Below are 19648 nucleotides of genomic sequence, written 5' to 3'. Positions count from 1 at the left end.
ATTTTAATATTACTTAGACGTAATCTGCTCGTGATAAAACTGTATGATAGGGAACTTCATGTAATGGCAGCCTAAATTATTCAGAGCAGCCATCCTATTGAGAGCAACTAAATATTCTGGATAAAATATTAAAAACAATTACTTAAAAGCAATGAAAATCTGACAAGATCACGAGGAACTGGGAGGACAAATTCTGGAGGAAACTTAAACCCAGAGAGGTGAGCAGAATATTGAACTTTCTTTTTGGACATAAATTCAGATAACTTGTGGGGTGAGGAAGACAGAAATTAAGGACCAGGATGTATGTTAAGATGAGGAGTCTTATAGTATCTACATTAATCAGGAACCCCAGGAACTATTCTCTCCAGATGATGGTGCAGCAAAGTTAAACCTACCTATCCTCCAGTCCAGAGAACTGCTGGGGCGTTTGACTTGGCACCAACCAGGACAGAAGGAAAACAGGAAAGGAAAAAATCCTATAAACTTGTGGTTTGATACTGGACATCCTGAAGATTTTTAGCTGGGTATACTGGGTGGTCTAAGTAGTCAAGGACCTTCAAGTCTTGAACTTGGTTTAAAGTGGGTTACAACTAGTAGTATTCAGAAACTGGCAGATATAACTAAAAATGTATCCTGAAGGAAGGCACTTTTATCCAAGATCTCAGGATATCCTGACAAATATTATTTGCAGAGTAATTATCATTACAAGTCAAAAAAATCTGGTACACACAGAAATATGCAGCTGTGATAAAAAACTAGCTGAAGCGACACATAGCAAAAACATACTTGGAGACTTTAAACTAGAATTATCAGACGGGAATTTAATATATTTAAAGAAATAAAAAGCAAGCTTGAAGCAAACAAAAAAATGATAAAAAGTCACAGCAGATTTGCACAATTACAATTTTAAAATAAAAAACATTATAACTAAACTAAAAAACTCAAGGGATACTTTTAGTAGCATACTAGACATACAAGAGGACAAAATTAGTAAACTGAAAGAAACATAATAAGAAACTACTCATAAAACAGCACAATGAGACAACAATGGAATCCAGAAGATAGAGAGAAGGCAATGTGCCCAAAATAAATAAATGCCAACCTAGAAATCTACACCCAGGGGAAAATATCTATTAATAGTGATATTTTAGGCAAACAAAAACTAAAACGGTTCATCACCAGATAAAGTAGAGATAAAGAGAGTCATTTCATAATATTAAGTTTCAATTTAACAGGAAGATATTACAAATTTAAATTTGGTTAAGTATCTAAATAAAATAAAATAGCCTCAAAATATATGAAGCAAAAAAGTGACAGAAATCCAAGGAGAAGTAAACAATTCACCATTCATATCGCGACACTTTAACATAAATTTCTGAGTCACAGAAAATGAGCAAATAAAAAGAATAAAAAAGAATATGGAATATTTGAACAACACAATTAGCAAAAACTTAACAAACAATACACAGTACTACTACAGGCAATTTCAGAATATTGCCTTTCCATGAACATGCAGAACATTTACAAAAATTGACAGCCTGAAATACTATACAAGGAAAATGAATGACATGCAGCTACCCACAACAATATGGATGAATCTCACAAGTAATCATATTTAGAAAATGATGGCAAAACAAAAGAGTATATACTGTGTAATTCCATATATATAAAGTATAAAAACAGCAAAACTAATCAAAGCTGTTATAAGTCAGAATAGTGATTACCCTTGAAGGATTATGACTGGAGCTTCTGGAGTGCTGACAACGTTCTGTGTCTACATCTGTGTACTAGTTATATAGGTATGTTCAATTGGTGAACATTTGTACACCTGTACATTTATAATGTGTGTGCTTTTCTATATATATATTATACTTGAACAAACAAAAGGTTTTTCAAAAAATGACTATATGATGGGCTGCAAAGAGAATTTCAACAATATTAAAAAATTAAAAACACTGGACATGATTTGATGAGAGTGGGATGTAACTATTAGGTTGGTGCAAAAGTAATTGCGGTTTTAAAGGTTAAAAATAGTTGCACAAACCGCAATTACTTTTGCACCAACCTAGTGGAAATCTATAACTAAAACATTGTAGATTATCTCTATGTGTAGAGTATCTCTATGTTTGGATACTGAAAAAAAAATCTGAATAACCAATGGGTCAAAGATATCACAAAGGAAATTAGAAAATATATTGAATGCTTGATAAAGAAAATATTACATATGAAAATTTGTGATGGAATTATTGAGATCTCCTTTATGGCTCAGACTATGTTTAATTTTGGTTAATGTACTATAGGCATTTTTAAAGAGTTGTATTCTGCAGTTGTTGGGTGATTTTTTTAATACACACACACACACACACACACACACACACACACATTTGTTATTCCTATTATTCAAAAGTTCTATATCCTTGTTGATTTTCTTTTGTCTCCTTGTTCTCTTTCTGAACAAAATATGTTAAAATTTCCCATTCTGGTTATGAATTTCTCTATTTCTCCTTGGAGTTCAGTCATTTTTGCTTAATGTAATTAAAGATATTATTATTGAACTGAAATTTATGATTGTTTTATTTTCCTGGTGGATTGACCCTTTTATCATTATGTAATGTCCTATTTACATACATAAGGTTTCTTATCATAAGGTCTACTATAAGTGATATTTGTATAGCTAACTATAGTTTCTTTAAAAAAAAAACAAAACACCTTTTATTTATTTTAAGTGTGTTTTTCCAAGACCCATCAGCTCCAAGTCAAGTAGCTGTTTCAATATAGTTGTGGAGGGCGCTGCTCACAGTGGCCCATGTGGGGATCGAACCAGCAAGCTTGTTGTTAAGAGCACCGTGCTCTAACCAACTGAGCTAACCAGCTACCCCTATACAGTTTCCTTTTGATAAGTGTTTGCATGGTATCTCTTTCCATCCTTTTACTTTCAACCTTTCTTTATCCTTTTAATAAAGATATGTCTCTAATAAATGACATACGGTTGTTGAATTTCTAACAAGTCTGACTATCTTTATTAATTGGAGTGTTTAGTCTGTTTATAATTAATGTAACTACTGATATACTTGGATTTAAATCTGTCATCTTACTATTTTTTTAATCCTGTCTGTTCTAACTTGCCTTTTTTCTCTTCTTTTAGATTAAGTATATTTTTACGATATTGTCTCCCCAATATTAACTTATTGTTTACACATTATTTTAATATTTAAATAGATTATCCTAGAAGATAAAATATGCATTCTTGACCTATTAAAGTCTAATATAAATTTTTACTTTTATCACTTCCAGAACAATGCAATGGCTTTAAAATCTTTTAATTCTATTTACCTCTCTCCAAATTTTTTTGTTATTGTTCTCATACATTTCAGTTCTTTTTATATTTTAAATTCTACTATGCATTATTGTTGTTTTATTCAGTGAATATATTACCTCCTCTGCTTCTTTTTACCGTTTCTTCTTTCCTCCCCTCCCTCTTTGTCTCTTTCCTTCCCCGCCTTCCTTCCTTCTTTCCCTTTCTTCCTTCTTTCCTTCCTTCCTTCCTATTTCTATGCTTTTACCTGGGAATATTTTCCAAATACCTAAAGAAATCTCTTACTATTTCCCTCAGTGCAGATATGCTTAGGATGCATTTCGTCAGTTTTGGTTCATTTAAAAATATTTTTCTTTACCTTCCTTCCTTTTTTTTAAATTTTTTTTAATTTACCTTCCTTTTGAAGGATATTTTTGCTGGGTATAAAATTCTAGGTTTCTTGAAGCCTTTGAAGATCTCATTTCATTGTTTTCTGGTTTCCTTTTTTTTCTTTAATTGAGAGCTTAGTTGTCAGTCCTTACTATTGCTCATTTAAAGGTAATATATCCTTTATTTTCTGGTGGTCAAAAGACAATTCATTGAAAAAACTAATAAAAATCAACAAATCTCTGGCAAAACTTATCCCAAAAAAAGAGTAAAAAATATCCATACATTATAAGCCCATACATTACAAAATTTAGATTAAATGCACAAATTTATTGGAAAACACAAATAACCAAACTGATATGACCAGAAACAGAGATCTGTATATTTCTATAACTATTATGGATATTGAATTTATAATTAAAAACATTTCCATGAAGATAACTCTAGTCCTATAAGACTTCATTTTTAATTCTTCTACATGTTTATGGGAGAAAAACCACTAATTTACACACTTTCAAAATAACTGAAAAAGAGATAATACTTCTCAACTTACTATATGAGGCCAGCATAACTTTGACAAAAATCCCTGACAAAAACATTACAAAAAATGGAAAATTACAAGCCAATTTCTATCATAAACTCATTTTTAAAAGTCTAAGCAGGGGCCGGCCTGGTGGCTCAGGCGGTTGGAGCTCCATGCTCCCAACTCCGAAGGGTGCCAGTTCGATTCCCACGTGGGCCAGTGGGCTCTCAAGGTTGCCAGTTCAACTTTCGAGTCCCGCAAGGGATGGTAGACAGTGCCCCCTGCAACTAAGATTGAACACGGCACCTTGAGCTGAGCTAGCACTGAGCTCCCGGATGGCTCAGTTGGTTGGAGCGCGTCCCCTCAACCACAAGGTTGCCGGTTCGACTCCCGCAAGGGATGGTGGGCTGCACCCCCTGCAACTAGCAATGGCAATGGACCTGGAGCTGAGCTGCACCCTCCACAACTAAGACTGAAAGGACAACAACTTGAAGCTGAATGGCACCCTCCACAACTAAGATTGAAAGGACAACAAATGACTTGGAAAAAAGTCCTGGAAGTACAAACTGTTCCTCAGTAACGTCCTGTTCCCCTTCCCCAATAAAATCTTTAAAAAAAAAAAAAGTCTAAGCAAAATGTTAGGAAAACAAATCCAATAATATAAAGAAGGATAATAATCACAACCAACCTGCATTTATTCCAAGAATGCAAGATTAGTTTATTATTAATAAATCAACTAATATAATTCATAATGTGAGTAAAATAAAAGGATAAAAATCATATGATCACCTCAATAAACAGAGAAATATATGATAAATTTAATACCCATTCATGATTTTTTAAAATGCTCTTAGTAAATTAAAAAGGGAAGGAAACTTCCTTAACCTGGTAAAGGGTCTCTGAAAAAAGTCAAATGATATAGTTCATATTAAAAACTTTCTCTCTAAGGTCAGGAATAAGACAAGACTACCCATTATCATCATTTCAACTTAGTAATGAAGAAAACCATAAAACAAGAAAACTATATGATTAGAAAGTTAAAAATGAATAAATAAAACTAACATTATGTGGAGATGGCATGACAGCATATGTAGAAAATATAAAATAATATTAAAATGTCCAATTTAAAAATAAATTTAGCAAGGACATTAGATATAAAGTTAATATATAAGGGGGAAGGGGTGGTAGAAGAGGTTAAAGGGGTTAAAGGGTAAACATGGTAATGGAAGGAGAATTGACTTGGGTGGTCAACACACAATGCAATATATAGATGATATAGAATTGTACACTTGAAACCTATATAATTTTACTAACCAATGTCACCCCAATAAATATAATTTAAAAATATCAATTTCTTACAACAAAAACAAATTTTAAAATCAAAATTTTAAAATAGAATAAAAATAACAAATATCTAATGAAAGTTAGATATTTGCTAATGAAAGCAATATGTTTATACACACACTCATGCAAACACACATAAACACTGAAAGAAAATAAATAGAAGAATATACCATGTTAATGGAAGAGAAGTTTATGGATACATTGTCATTAGGTTGATAAACCCATATTTTTATGGAGTCACTAAAAATCCAAATAAAATATGTCAAATGCCCCATATTTTCCACAGATTTAATGTAATACCATTAAAATCAGAGCAGTTTTTTTAATATAGAAATTGAAAAACTGATTCTACAATATAAATAGAAGTGCAAAGGGCCAAAATACTAGCTAAATTAATCTTGAGGCAGAAGAACAAAGTGAGAAAAAACTTACACAATTGTATGTTACTATGTATTAAAAAGCTACTGTGTTTAACACAGAATGGTATTGGCACAAAATAAATAGACCAATGAAACAAAATAGAGACTCCAGAAATAGACGCAAATTTAGTCACTTGGTTTATGACACAGGTAGCTCTCCAGAATAGTGAAGAATGATCTTTTTTATTAAATGGCACTGTGTATGTAGAAAATGTACTACTATGGAGTGATCAAAAGTTTATATTTTTAAGTGAAAAAAATCAAAGTAGAGAAGAATGTGTATTTTATGCTATAATTTATCTTAAAAAGCAGTGGACGCACATATTTGTTTACATTTCATATATAATAACACTGAAAAATAGTGAAAGGATAAACCATAAAATATTATTACCTGTAAGAGGAGAAAAGGACTAGAATGGGGGAACAGGGACAGTAGATACTAGACTTCTCTAAATATACTTTGTTTGATAAACTTATTTTGGAATTTTGTAAATATTTTATATAACTATAAAGAAAATTTAATTTTAAAAAGCAAGCCCGAGAGAGGTCATCAAAATGGTGGCGTGAGGTGAGCCTCTGTAAAGCTCCCCTGGAATTTACAACTAATCGAATAACAATAACTCCACAAAGGACTCCCTGCACAGCAGACAGGCAAGACGAAGAGGTCCTCTACTGAATTCACCTCAAGGTGGGCGAATCGCACGAGAGGGGGAGGAGGGAAGGGAGGAGTGTGGAGACGGAGCCACGCAGGCGCAGGACGCAGACCTAGCTCAGTGCTCCGAGCTCACTGCATCCCGGAACTACCGCAGCTGCGGGAGAGGGAAGAACTCGGACTGCTAGGGCTCCGCTTATGGCCCACAGGGCTGAGGGGGCAGCATACAACAAAGCTGAACCCAACACTCACGGCAGAGACCTCGGAGAAAAGACTGAGGGAAGAAGGCTGAAAACGGTGCTTTAAGCCCTCACTGTCAAGCAGAGAACGGAAGCCTTAGGCACTGAGACTAGCCACCCCCTCGCTACTCTCCCAGAGCTCGCCCCGCCCCCACCTACCCGGTGCTAGAAGTAGAATAGTAGCAGTGTCAGATCAAAAGAACAGAATATTTGCTGTTCTGAGAACTGTGGACCGCAGACACAGATTCGCAGCACAAATAGTTCCCGTAAAGGAGAGGGAGCTGTGGAAGCAGGACCAGCTGTGGTGGTGGTCTGGGCCACTTCTCACAACTCACCCCGCCCCTGGCCCCACCTATCTGGGCAGATACCTGAAGGAGTAAACAGAACTGCTGAAACATACGGGCTCTGAATCTGGTGCAGGAAGAGCTTTGGAACTTCAAACGTTCTCCGCATACCCACATGGACACTGCACCCTGTGACCCAGGTGAACTATTAACAGAGGAGAAGCCTGTCTCCCAGGGAATCCCCCCACTGTGTGAGAAGATGACATAGTGCAGAGAAAACGTAGCACTACCATGTGAGAGAGAAAAAAAAGGCTGCAGTCAAAGAGAAAATAACATTCCACCAACATGTACTGGAAAACAAAAGAAAGACCTCTTCCTATCAACCTGTTGCAGAAGCCACTCCTGTAGATGTCTAGGAAGAGAAATAATAAATCAGTAATTGCCATGAATAACCAAGGCAACAAGACAGCTCAGAAAGAAAGTGAAAAGTCTCCAGAAAAGGAACTTAAAGATATGGAAATATGTGACTTAAATGACAGAGAATTCAAGATTGCAGGTCTGAAAAAACTCAACGAGATGCAAGAAAACACAGAAAGGCAGTTTAATGAACTCAGAAACACAATCAAAGAACATGAGCATTTTACGAAAGAGATTGAAATTTTAAAAAAGAACCAAATAGAATTTCTGGAGATTAAGAACTCAATAGAAGAAATTAAGAATGAAATAGCCAGCTTAGATAGTAGAGTTGACCAGATGGAGGAAAGAATCAGTGACATCGAAGATAGAAACCTGGAAATGACACGGATGGAAGAAGAAAGAGACTTGAGACTTAAAAGAAATGAAAGAACTCTACAAGAATTTTCTGACTCCATCAGAAAGAGCAATATAAGAATAATGGGCATACCAGAAGGAGAAGAAAGAGAGAAGGGAACAGAGAATATATTCAAACAAATTGTCGATGAGAATTTCCCAAACTTGTGGACAGAACTGGATCCTCGAATTCAAGAAGCAAATACAACACCTCAATGCCAACAGGCCTTCTCCAAGGCACATTGTATTGAAGCTGTCAAAAATCAACGACAAAGAATCCTCAAGGCAGCCAGGGAAAAGAAGACGGTAACCTACAAAGAAAAGCCCATTAGATTATCATCAGATTTTTCAGCAGAAACTCTACAAGCCAGGAGGGAGTGGAACCAAATATTCAAACTATTGAAAGAGAGAAATTATGAGCCAAGAATAATATATCCAGCAAAGATATCCTTTAGATATGGAGGAGGAATAAAGACCTTTTCAGACATAGAGAAGCTGAGGGAATTTTCTAACACACAACCTGCACTACAAGAAATACTAAAGGAGGCTATTCAACCACCATCAACAGGGACAATTTGTGGCAACCAAAACATAAAAAGGGGGAGAGTAAAGGCCTGAATTGGAATATGGGAATGGAGAAAGTAAGCATGCTGAAGAAAATTATCTAAATATCTTTCTTTTACATAAACTTGAGGGTAACCACTCAAAAAAAAAATCCATAACTGAAATATATACTGTAATAAAAGAAGAAACAGAGGGAAACATCATAGAATACCACCACACAGAAATAATAGACAACAACAAAAAGGCAAAGAAACAATGGAGACACAGCCTTACCAGAAAACTAAAGATAGAATGACAGGAAATCCTCACATATCAATAATCACCCTAAATGTAAATGGACTGAACTCACCAATAAAAAGGCACAGAGTAGCAGATTGGATCAAAAAACTAAACTCAATCATATGCTGTCTCCAAGAGACACATCTCAGCTACAAGGACAAGCATAGACTCAAAGTGAAAGGGTGGAAATTGACACTCCAAGCAAATGGTATCCAGAGAAAATCAGGTGTAGCCATACTGATATCAGATGAAACAGACTTCACGGTGAAAAAGATAACAAGAGACAAAGATGGACATTTCATAATCGTAAAGGGGACTATACAACAAGAAGATGTAACAGTCATCAATATTTATGCCCCCAATCAGGGAGCACCGAAATATACCAAGCAACTACTAACAGAACTAAAGTATAATTGTGTACTATTATACTAGGGGACTTAAATACATCATTGACAGCTATGGATAGATCATCCAAACAGAAAATAAATAACGAAATAGCAGCCCTAAATGACACATTAGACGAAATGGACATAACTGACATATATAGAGCACTTCATCCTAAAACATCAGACTATACATTCTTTTCTAGTGTACATGGAACATTCTCAAGGATAGACCATATATTGGGACATAAAATCAGCCTCAGCAAATTTAAGAAGATCAAAATCATAGGAATCATATGCTCTGATCACAATGCTTTGAAAGTGGATATCAACTGCAAAAAGAAAGCAGGAAAAAAACACAAATACATGGAGATTAAACAACATACTTTTAAAGAACAACTGGGTCAAAGAAGAAATTAGAGGAGCGATCAAAAAATACATAGAAACAAATGACAATGAAAATACATCCCACCAAAATTTTTGGGATGCAACGAAAGCAGTTTTAAGAGGGAAATTTATATCATTACAGGCCTATCTCAAGAAACAAGAAAAATCCCAAATAAATAACCTCACCTTATTTATGTTACACCTTAAAGAACTAGAAAAAGAAGAACAAGTGAAACCCAAGGTCAGCAGAAGAAAGGAAATAACAAAAATCAGAGCAGAACTAAATGAAATAGAGAAGAAAAAGACAATAGAAAAAATTAATGTGACAAAGAGCTGGTTCTTTGAAAAGATTAACAAAATTGACAAACCCTTGACTAGACTCACTAAGATAAAAAGTGAGAAGACACTAATTAACAAAATCAGAAATGAAAAAGGGGAAGTTATCACGAACACCACAGAAATACAAAGGATCATCCAAGAATACTATGAAGGACTATATGCCACCAAATTCAATAACCTAGAAAAAATGGACAAGTTCTTAGAAACATATAGCCTTCCAAGGCTGAACCATGAAGAACTGGAAAATCTAAACAGACCAATCACCAGTAATGAAATTGAATCAGTTATCCAAAACCTTCCCAAAAGCAAAAGTCCGGGACCAGATGGCTTCACTAGTGAATTCTAACAAACCTTTAAAGAGGATCTAATACCAATCCTGCTCAAACTCTTCCAAAAAAACTGAGGAAGAGACAGTACTCCCTAACTCATTTTATGAAGCCAACATTACCCTGATACCAAAATCTGGTAAGGACAACACAAAAAAAGAAAACTACAGACCAATATCTCTGATGAATACAGATGCAAAAATCCTAAACAAAATTCTAGCAAATCGAATACAACAATGTATTCAAAAGATTATTCATCACGACCAAGTGGGGTTCATCCCCGGGGCAAAAGGATGGTTCAACATCTGCAAATCCATCAATGTGATACATCACATAAACAAAATAAAGGACAAAAATCACATGATTATATCAATTGATGCAGAAAAAGCATTTGACAAGATATAACATCTATTTATGATTAAAACACTTAATAAAATAAGTATAGAAGGAAAATACCTTCACATAATAAAGGCCATATATGACAAACCCTCAGCTAATCTCATAAAGAACGGTGAAAAACTGAAGCCCTTTGCTCTACGTTCAGGAACATGACAGGGCTGTCCCCTATCACCTCTGCTTTTCAACATAGTGTTGGAAGTCCTTGCCAGAGCAATCAGGCAAAAGAAAGAAATAAAAGGCATCCAAATTGGGAATGGAGAAGTTAAATTGTCACTCTTTGCAGATGACATGATGCTATATATAGAAAACCCTAAAGACTCCACCAAAAAGCTTTAGAAACAATCAACGAATACAGTAAAGTTGCTGGCTACAAAATCAACATACAAAACTCCATTGCATTCCTATATACTAACAATGAAATCTCAGAAAAAGAAATACAAAAAACAATTCCTTTTGCAATTGCATCAAAAAGAATAAAATACCTAGGAATAAACTTAACCAAGGATGTGAAGGACCTATATGCTGAAAACTATAAGACATTTTTGAAAGAAATTGAAGAAGACACAAAGAAATGGAAAGACATTCTGTGCTCATGGATTGGAAGAATCAACATAGTTAAAATGGCCATATTACCCAAAGCAATATACAGATTTAATGCAATCCACATCAAAATCCCAATGACATTTTTTAAAGAAATAGAACAAAAAATCATCAGATTTGTTTGGAACCACAAAAGACCCCGAATAGCCAAAGCAATCTTAAGAAAAAAGAACAATACTGGAGGTATAACACTCCCTGACTTTAGCTTGTACTACAGGGCTACAATAATCAAAACAGCATGGTATTGGCAGAAAAACAGACACATAGACCAATGGAATAGAATTGAGAACCCAGAAATAAAACCACATAAATATGGACGGATAATTTTTGACAAAGAAGCAAAAAACATACAATGGAGGAAAGACAGCCTCTTCAATAAATGGTGCTGGGAGAGTTGGATAGCCACGTGCAAAAGAATGAAACTGGACTGCTATTTGTCACCATGTACCAAAATTAATTCAAAATGGATCAAAGACTTAAGCATAAGACCTGAACAATAAACTGCATAGAAGAAAACATAGGTACTAACTTATGGATCTTGGGTTCAAAGAGCATTTTATGAATTTGACTCCAAAGGCAATGGAAGTAAAAGCTAAAATAAACGAATGGGACTATATGAAACTTAAAAGCTTCTGCACAGCAAAAGAAACCATTGACAAAATAAAGAGGCAACCAACTGAATGGGAGAAGATTTTTGCAAACAGTGCCTCCGATAAGGGACTAATATCCAAAATATACAAGGAACTCATGAAACTCAACAACAAAAAAACAAACAACCCAACTGAAAAATGGGCAGAGGACCTGAAGAGACATTTCTCCAAAGAGGACATACAAATGGCAAATAGACATATGAAAAAATGCTCAACATCACTAATCATCAGAGAATGCAAATAAAAACCACAATGAGATATCACGTCACCCCAGTCAGAATGGCTATCATCAACAAGACAAATAGTAACAAGTGTTGGAGAGGCTGTGGAGAAAAAGGAACCCTCATACACTGTTGGTGGGAATGCAGACTGGTGCAGCTGTTATGGAAGGCAGTGTGGAGGTTCCTCAAAAAATTACGAATAGAATTACCATATGACCCAGCAATCCCTCTCCTGGGTATCTACCCAAAACATCTGAAAACATTTATACATAAAGACACATGTGCTCCAATGTTCATTGCAGCTTTGTTTACGGGCCCAAGACATGGAAACAACCAAAATATCCTTCGATAGATGAATGGATAAAGAAGTTGTGGTATATATACACAATGGAATACTATTCGGCGGTAAGAAAGGATGATATAGAAACATTTGTGACAACATGGATGGATCTTGAGAGTATAATGCTAAGCGAAATAAGTCAGACAAGAAAAAGCAGAGAACCATATGATTTCACTGATATGTGGAATATAAACCAAAAACAACAAAAGAAGAAGACACACAAATGAGAAACAAAAACTCATAGACACAGACAATAGTTTAGTGGTTACCAGAGAGTAAGGGGGGTGAGGGGTGAGAGATGAGGGTAAGGAGGATCAAATATATGGTGATGGAAGGAGAACTGACTCTGGGTGGTGAACACACAGTGGGATTTATAGATGATGTAATACAGAATTGTACACCTGAAATCTATGTAATTTTACTAACAATTGTCACCCCAATAAATTTAAAAAAAAAAAAAGAAAAGAAAGAAAAAAGCAAGCCCAAAATTTGAAAGGAACTTGAAACAAATGAACTTAACTTTGCATGTAATTGATGGCTTAATTACACAAAGATGAACTATTCCAAGATACTTCAAAATACAATAATTTGTACCATACATGCTTAGTGAGATATGGCCTACAAATGAAAAGAATGCCAAAATATTAAGCTGTCACTGTAATCATATTGTTGGTGTGGTACTGGTATTGTTTTCTAAGTCTGTTTTTTGAGTAGTGTCAGGTAACAAATGAGTAATTACGTTGATGTAAATAAAAACTGGGATCTTTGTTGTAGAAGAAAGGAGATACAAATGTAAGATTGATGAAATTAAGTAAAAACCTACAGTGTTGAACTTGGAAAGATTAGTGATGAACTTGTGATGTATTTTATCTTTTTTAAAATGCACAGTAACTGAAAATACCTATAAACCCTGTAGCAACAAGCACAACTATTGTCCAGATTTTATCTCTAAATATCAGCTCTCACAACAAAGAATTGAAGAATCCTTGGAGAATAGTTGACTCCAGGTCTGAGACAGGAAATTTAGAAGATGAACCTGGATACTTGTAATACCAAAACGCAGACATTCTCTTAAAAATGAATTAAATGAGTTTGTCACTGCAAGGGAAACAACTGACAGTATTTACTGCAAATGATAAAATTTAAGATTTTGAATGAGAATTATAATTTGGGAAAATTTGTGTCTACCACTGTGAGCTTGTTGCTTTCCAACATTAAAAGAATGTCTCATGAGATTAGTGTTGGTATTGACAAATGTGATTTTTTTGTTATTGTATAATAAAATGTGTCTCCATTTGGAAGATCTGTATAGACAGTATTTCCCAAACTGAAAATACCTAGAAACTGGGTATTTTCCCAAACTGAAAATACCTAGAAACTGGGTATTTTCCCAAACTGAAAATACCTACAAATCTGTGAGCCAGTATTTCCCAAACTGAAAATACCTAGAAACCCTGTAGCAATAAGCACAACTATTGTCCAGATTTTCTCTCTAAATATCAGCTCTCACATATGCAATATACAGCAATTTAATGGATGAATTATTGCTATGCACAGAAGCCCGTATGAATGTCACATGTATAATACTGAGTGAAAGAAGCCAGATACAAAAACATAATCATACCATATGACTCTATTTTTATGGTGTTGGAACTCCTGATAATGGTTATATTTCAGAAGGGAGTAATGAAAGGGGAAGGTTGAGGGGAGTTTTAAGGTGCTAGTAACGCTCTACTTCTTTATCTCTGTGGTAGTTACATGATTGTGTTGGCTTTGAATTATTCATCAAACCATACACCTATGATATATGAACTTTTATGTATGTTATACTTCAATTAAAGTTTTAAAAAATAAAATTTTTGTGAAGCAGCTAATACCACACTTCGTGGAAAACTTTCAGTTTTTTAAATCCATGCATGACAAACAATAAAATCCAAAAATCAGTAAGCTAAACTAAACAAGAAGCGAGAAAAAAATAGCACATTGAAAACAAAAACAAAAAAAAAAAGTGAGGAAGGAAATAAAGCTAAGAGCAGAAATCAATAAAATAGAAAACAAATATACAAGAAAGAAAACACCAAAAGCCAAAAGTTAGTCCTTGGAAAGGGTCATATAATTAATAAACTACTACTTCCAAATCCATTCAGGAAAAATGAGAGGTGATATTAACATCAGGATTGAAAAGAGGCGTATCACTACAGATCCTGCAGATGTTACAAAGATCACAAGAGGACAGATAGTATAAATAAGTTTATGCCAAAATACTTGAAAATTTAGATGAAATCAACACATTTCTGGGAAAAACAGAATTTACTGAAATGAAACAAGAATAAAAACATAAATAATTTTATTTCTAATAAAGAAATTTGATATCATGTACAACTTTTCCACAAAGAAAATTTAAGGAACAGAGAGCATCACTGTGAATACTACTAAATATTTAAGAAAGAAATATCATCAATCTTAGCAAACATGTCCTCTAGAGAATAGGGAAAAAAGAGAGGAAAAAACTTCTAACCTGTTTAATAGGGCCAGCATAACCTTGATACCAAATCCTTATAAGAAATGAAAATGACAAGCTAATTTCAAGTGATTAATATGGATGCAAAAACCCACTATTAAGATGTCTTCATTGGTTGGTTTTATTTTGTATGAACATCATTTTGACTCTAAACAAAACAGCTGTAATATTTGTTCAAAGATTCAAAAGAGTAAGTATGATGTGCCTGAATTCAGAGAGCACATTTTTGAGGGTATGTCATTAGAATTCTGCTATTAAAACAGTATATATGTACATGGCAACCAGATGGCTCTAAGAACAGCCAAGAATTTGGGATGGTACACAAAGGTGTTTCTCTTTCTCTGCAGCTCAGGAGAATATGTGATTGCATATTCATTCCTAGATTCCAAGACAAGTTCCAGATGAGTATATAATGATCTTCTGTGTTTATAGCTTGAGGAAGAAATTATTATCCTAATTCTTTTTCATAAATGCACTAAAAATGAGACATGTAATTTATTTCTATCTTGAACCATTTTTGTATCATAAATTAAAATTGGGAACAAAATGAGTAACCATCTTTATCATTTAGTTTTGGGTTTTTAAATTAGTTTCAGGTGTACAAAACAATGTAATAGTTATACTCATACATTTACACCCCTCACAGTGATAATCCCCCCAATCTACTACCTCTCTGATATTATATATATATATATATCTATTACAATTCCATTGACTATATTCCCTATGCTGTACTCCACATCCCATAACTATATATATATGTGTGTATATATATATACACACACACATATACATATCTATTATATGTATACACACACGAGTATACTTTTTTGGGTACCCCCGGTATATATATATATATATATATATATATATATATACATATATATATATATATATGTATATATATATATACATATATACACACACACACACACACATATATATACACACACACACACACACATATATATATATACACATATATATATGTGTGTGTGTATATATGTATATTTAATTATAGTTGACATCCCATATTATTCAACTTAAGCTTCAGGTGTATAGTGCAGTGGTCAGGCATCTACACAGTCTATGAAGTGGTTTCCCTACTAAGTCCAGTGCCCATCTGGCACTCTACATAATCTTTACAACATTATTGATTATGTTCCCCAAACTGTATTTCATTTCCCCGTGGCTATTAGTTTTGGTTTTTAAGAATAACCCTTACCAACCAATTCCTTATTTCCCATAATACTTTAGTCAGAATCCTAGACTGGGATCTATATTCATTTGATATTCTGCCAAATGTTATTTCTGATATTCATATCATATGCATTTGAGCAATGTAAAAACCTTTTTAGCAATTTAGTCCACCTTCATCCCAACAGAGTTGTGTATTTAGTCTCTGGAATATTATTGTTTCCTCTAACTGCAAATACTGAAGGCAACAAAAATCAATAGGCCATTAACATTATCAGACATGTTGTTAAAAAACTTTCCCACTCATACATTTTCCCTTCTGTCCACTCAAGTTATGATGTTCTTTTCCTTCCTTTTTAATAGTTTGAGGTTTCTCTATTATATTATACATCAAATACTATTGTACTGTCTACATGGTTTTTTTTAATCTGAATATATTTCACTTGCCATGAAAACTTCCTTAGTTACAGCACTCTAAAGTTTTTCAAAGCATGGTTATCAGCTTCAAAGCCAAAATAGATATAAGGAAACATGTAATTAGGCTATAGAAAAGTCTACTTACGGAATATATGTTAACAAATAAAAACATCTAGAATTGTAACAGCTGTATATTATGTCAGAGGGGGAGGACATAATATACTTGGGGAAGGGAGGTTTATCACTTTGTGAGGGGTGTAAATGTCTAACTATTACATTGTTTTGTACACCTAAAACTGATTTAAAAAAATCCACTTAAGAATGCCAAAAACATTCCACCACTGTGTTAATAAATGACATTGCAAAGAGGAACTATCTTATACCCTATATATCCCGGCAAAAGAATTCCAGAAGAACAATACACTAATATAACATTGGTATGTTCAATGTTCAATGTGGAATATTTAATAAAGTCAGTTGTATGCTGGTGTGCATTTTTGCTACATTAATATTTATTATCTAAAAAATTGCCAATGCAATTCATTTTAAATTCAAAGTAGAAATTTATATCTCAGAGGTACCATCTTAGATGTGAATCTCAAAAAATTAAATTGCCCATCAAGAATCCTAACAAAAAATTTACATGAGACACATGTTTTCTGCTTGTTGCACAGTGGGCCAATTTTGTTTATATCTGTTAAATATTATCAAAGGAGAGATACAGATATGAATGTTTTCATTGATTTCTTAAACTGACAGATTTTAGTATTATAAATTATGTTAAAATACATTGTAAACTAAAATAAGAGAGAAGAGCTTAAAATTTGAACAAAATATAAATACATGCATCAAGATGATTATGTATGATTCAAGGCATACAGTTAAAATATTATAAAATTGTATTCTTTTCAAAGGATTTTTGTTTTGTAAAATTCAAGCAATAAATATTTTATTTCTAGAATTCTATCGTTGTCATTAAGGCATTCAATGAACACTATGACAAGCATTCTTTTCTAAAGAATCAAGATTGGATCAATGTGCAATTGGATAGGAAAAAATAAATAATAAATGCCTGTGTAAATTACAAATATTCCAGCTTTATAAAAATTACTTTACCCCGTTTTTATACATCATACTTTCTTTATAAGAAAATATGCAGCCCATAAAAATTATTAGCACACAATGAAATACCTAAAAAGTGAAATATCAACAATGATGGAAAAAGATCGCTCAACTGGAGGAATGGGATGGCACGATATTCCTGCATCTATGAACAGTGTATCTCCGTTACTTTATTTATCCCTCATATAAGTTTTAAAAATTTGGTCACAGGGGACATTTTTCTCTGTTATTAGCTATATTTTTCCTTTCAAATAGCTAGTTTTCTTTTCAACTCCCAGATCTATTATTCTTCCTATCACTTACTTATATTTCCTTTCTAGTCTAGTCAAAATGTGTTCCTTAAACAACTCCTGACTCCTAAACTTCATAGACGTAACTCATATTCTCATCGCTCCTTATTACAGAAAGCAATGAAATAGAAGAAATGGTGAATTTTCTTGATAGGAAGAGAATTTATGCATTGTTTTGATACCTGAAATATTAACATTTTGTGTACCAATTTTCTCCCTTAAAAAAATAACTGCATTTTAATTTGTATTCACTGCAAATTTCACAATGTAATGATATATGCGTACATCCCTACTAATCACTTTATCTACAGGAGCTAGACTCATCTTTAGCCCCAGAACAGCACTGAGGTTTTTCATGGCCCAGAAAAATCCCTCTGTTACGTTGTTTTCATTATTATACATCATAAAGAAGAAAATAACCATTGAAATAATGCATTACAGAATGACCCTTAAACTGTTTATATACAAATGAAAAACAGAAAAGTAAGTGAATGTTTTTCCCTCTATGTTGAACAGTGTTACCCTCCAATTCATATATGCACAAATGTATTTCATTCATTCAGCAAGTACTTACTAATCATATCATATATACTGGTTTCTATTACATCATGTGTGAATATTAAATATGCAAAATTATCACGGACGTAAATCTTCTTTAACATCATTATTTGGAAAAAAATAACTTATAACCCCTTTGTCCCCTTTTTATTTATTACCTGGAATACTAAAACAGGGAATCTTCCATTGCCTTCCTTAATTTCTGTACATCTCCTTCCCTTCTATCCACAATTGCTATGAAAAGTCCAAAAGTAACATTGTAAAATTGCTGTCCCAATTGCTCCCATTCTATTAAAAAAGTTTTGAAATGCCAACAGCCACTATGGTTAAACTGAAGTATTTGAATAATTTAACTTTTATTAGACACATTACTCTCAAATATGGTATTTATTATGTCTAAGTATATTGGCTTCTAAAATAATAAAAATATTAAATCCAAGTTGAATGGACTTTGCATGGTAAGAGCACCTTTGCACACACCCATGTTTCTGACATAACAGTTAGTCATCTTTCTTCTTTGTGAAACAATTCAAACACAAATAAAAGGTTGTCAAGTCCTATACACAATAGTGTTATTGTCTATCAGTACAAATAGGTATTCTCAGACATGCATATAATTCCGATGTACTTACAAACAATGCATGGAGCTATTAGCTATGTTGTGAAGTGTTATTCTCAAAAAAGACTCTTTATGCCAAGTGGTTTTCATGTAAAGTATAGCCTAGAAAATATGCTGCATTTTATTAAATTGTCTATTATTCAAGATCCAATTCAAATGCCATCTCTACCACAAAGCTTTCCCTGATTCCCTCCTCCATGCCCACATATTCTCTCTCTTCCTTCTTTAAATATCCATTGCAATTTATTTTTAACGTTTTAGGTTATCATCATTTTAAATCATGTGTTGTAAAGTTTGAGTAAATGTCTCATCTTCCATGATATTAAGCATATATTATGCAAAACTCATGTATTTTTCATTCCCATTAGGTATCAGAATGCCTTACACACATCCGTTGCTCAAAAATATTTTTTTGAATAAAGGGATATTTGCTTTAAGTAATCCCTTGAAGGAATTCCTAAAAGGAATTATTTAAAGACATTT

The 19648-nt window shown here is 33.5% G+C and overlaps 1 protein-coding gene across 14 annotated transcripts in view; it reads right to left on the bottom strand.

Annotated features, from left to right (window-relative positions):
• The window catches only part of LOC117016645 (protocadherin alpha-C2), a 177649-nt gene that overhangs the window by 64867 nt on the left and 93134 nt on the right, over positions 1 to 19648 (bottom strand). The window lies entirely within an intron of this gene.

The sequence above is a fragment of the Rhinolophus ferrumequinum genome, chromosome 24 (assembly GCF_004115265.2).
Source record: "Rhinolophus ferrumequinum isolate MPI-CBG mRhiFer1 chromosome 24, mRhiFer1_v1.p, whole genome shotgun sequence".
Classification (NCBI taxonomy): Eukaryota; Metazoa; Chordata; class Mammalia; order Chiroptera; family Rhinolophidae; genus Rhinolophus; species Rhinolophus ferrumequinum.
The sequence above is the reverse complement of the archived record's forward strand: the minus strand, read 5'-3'. Positions and strand labels throughout refer to the sequence as shown.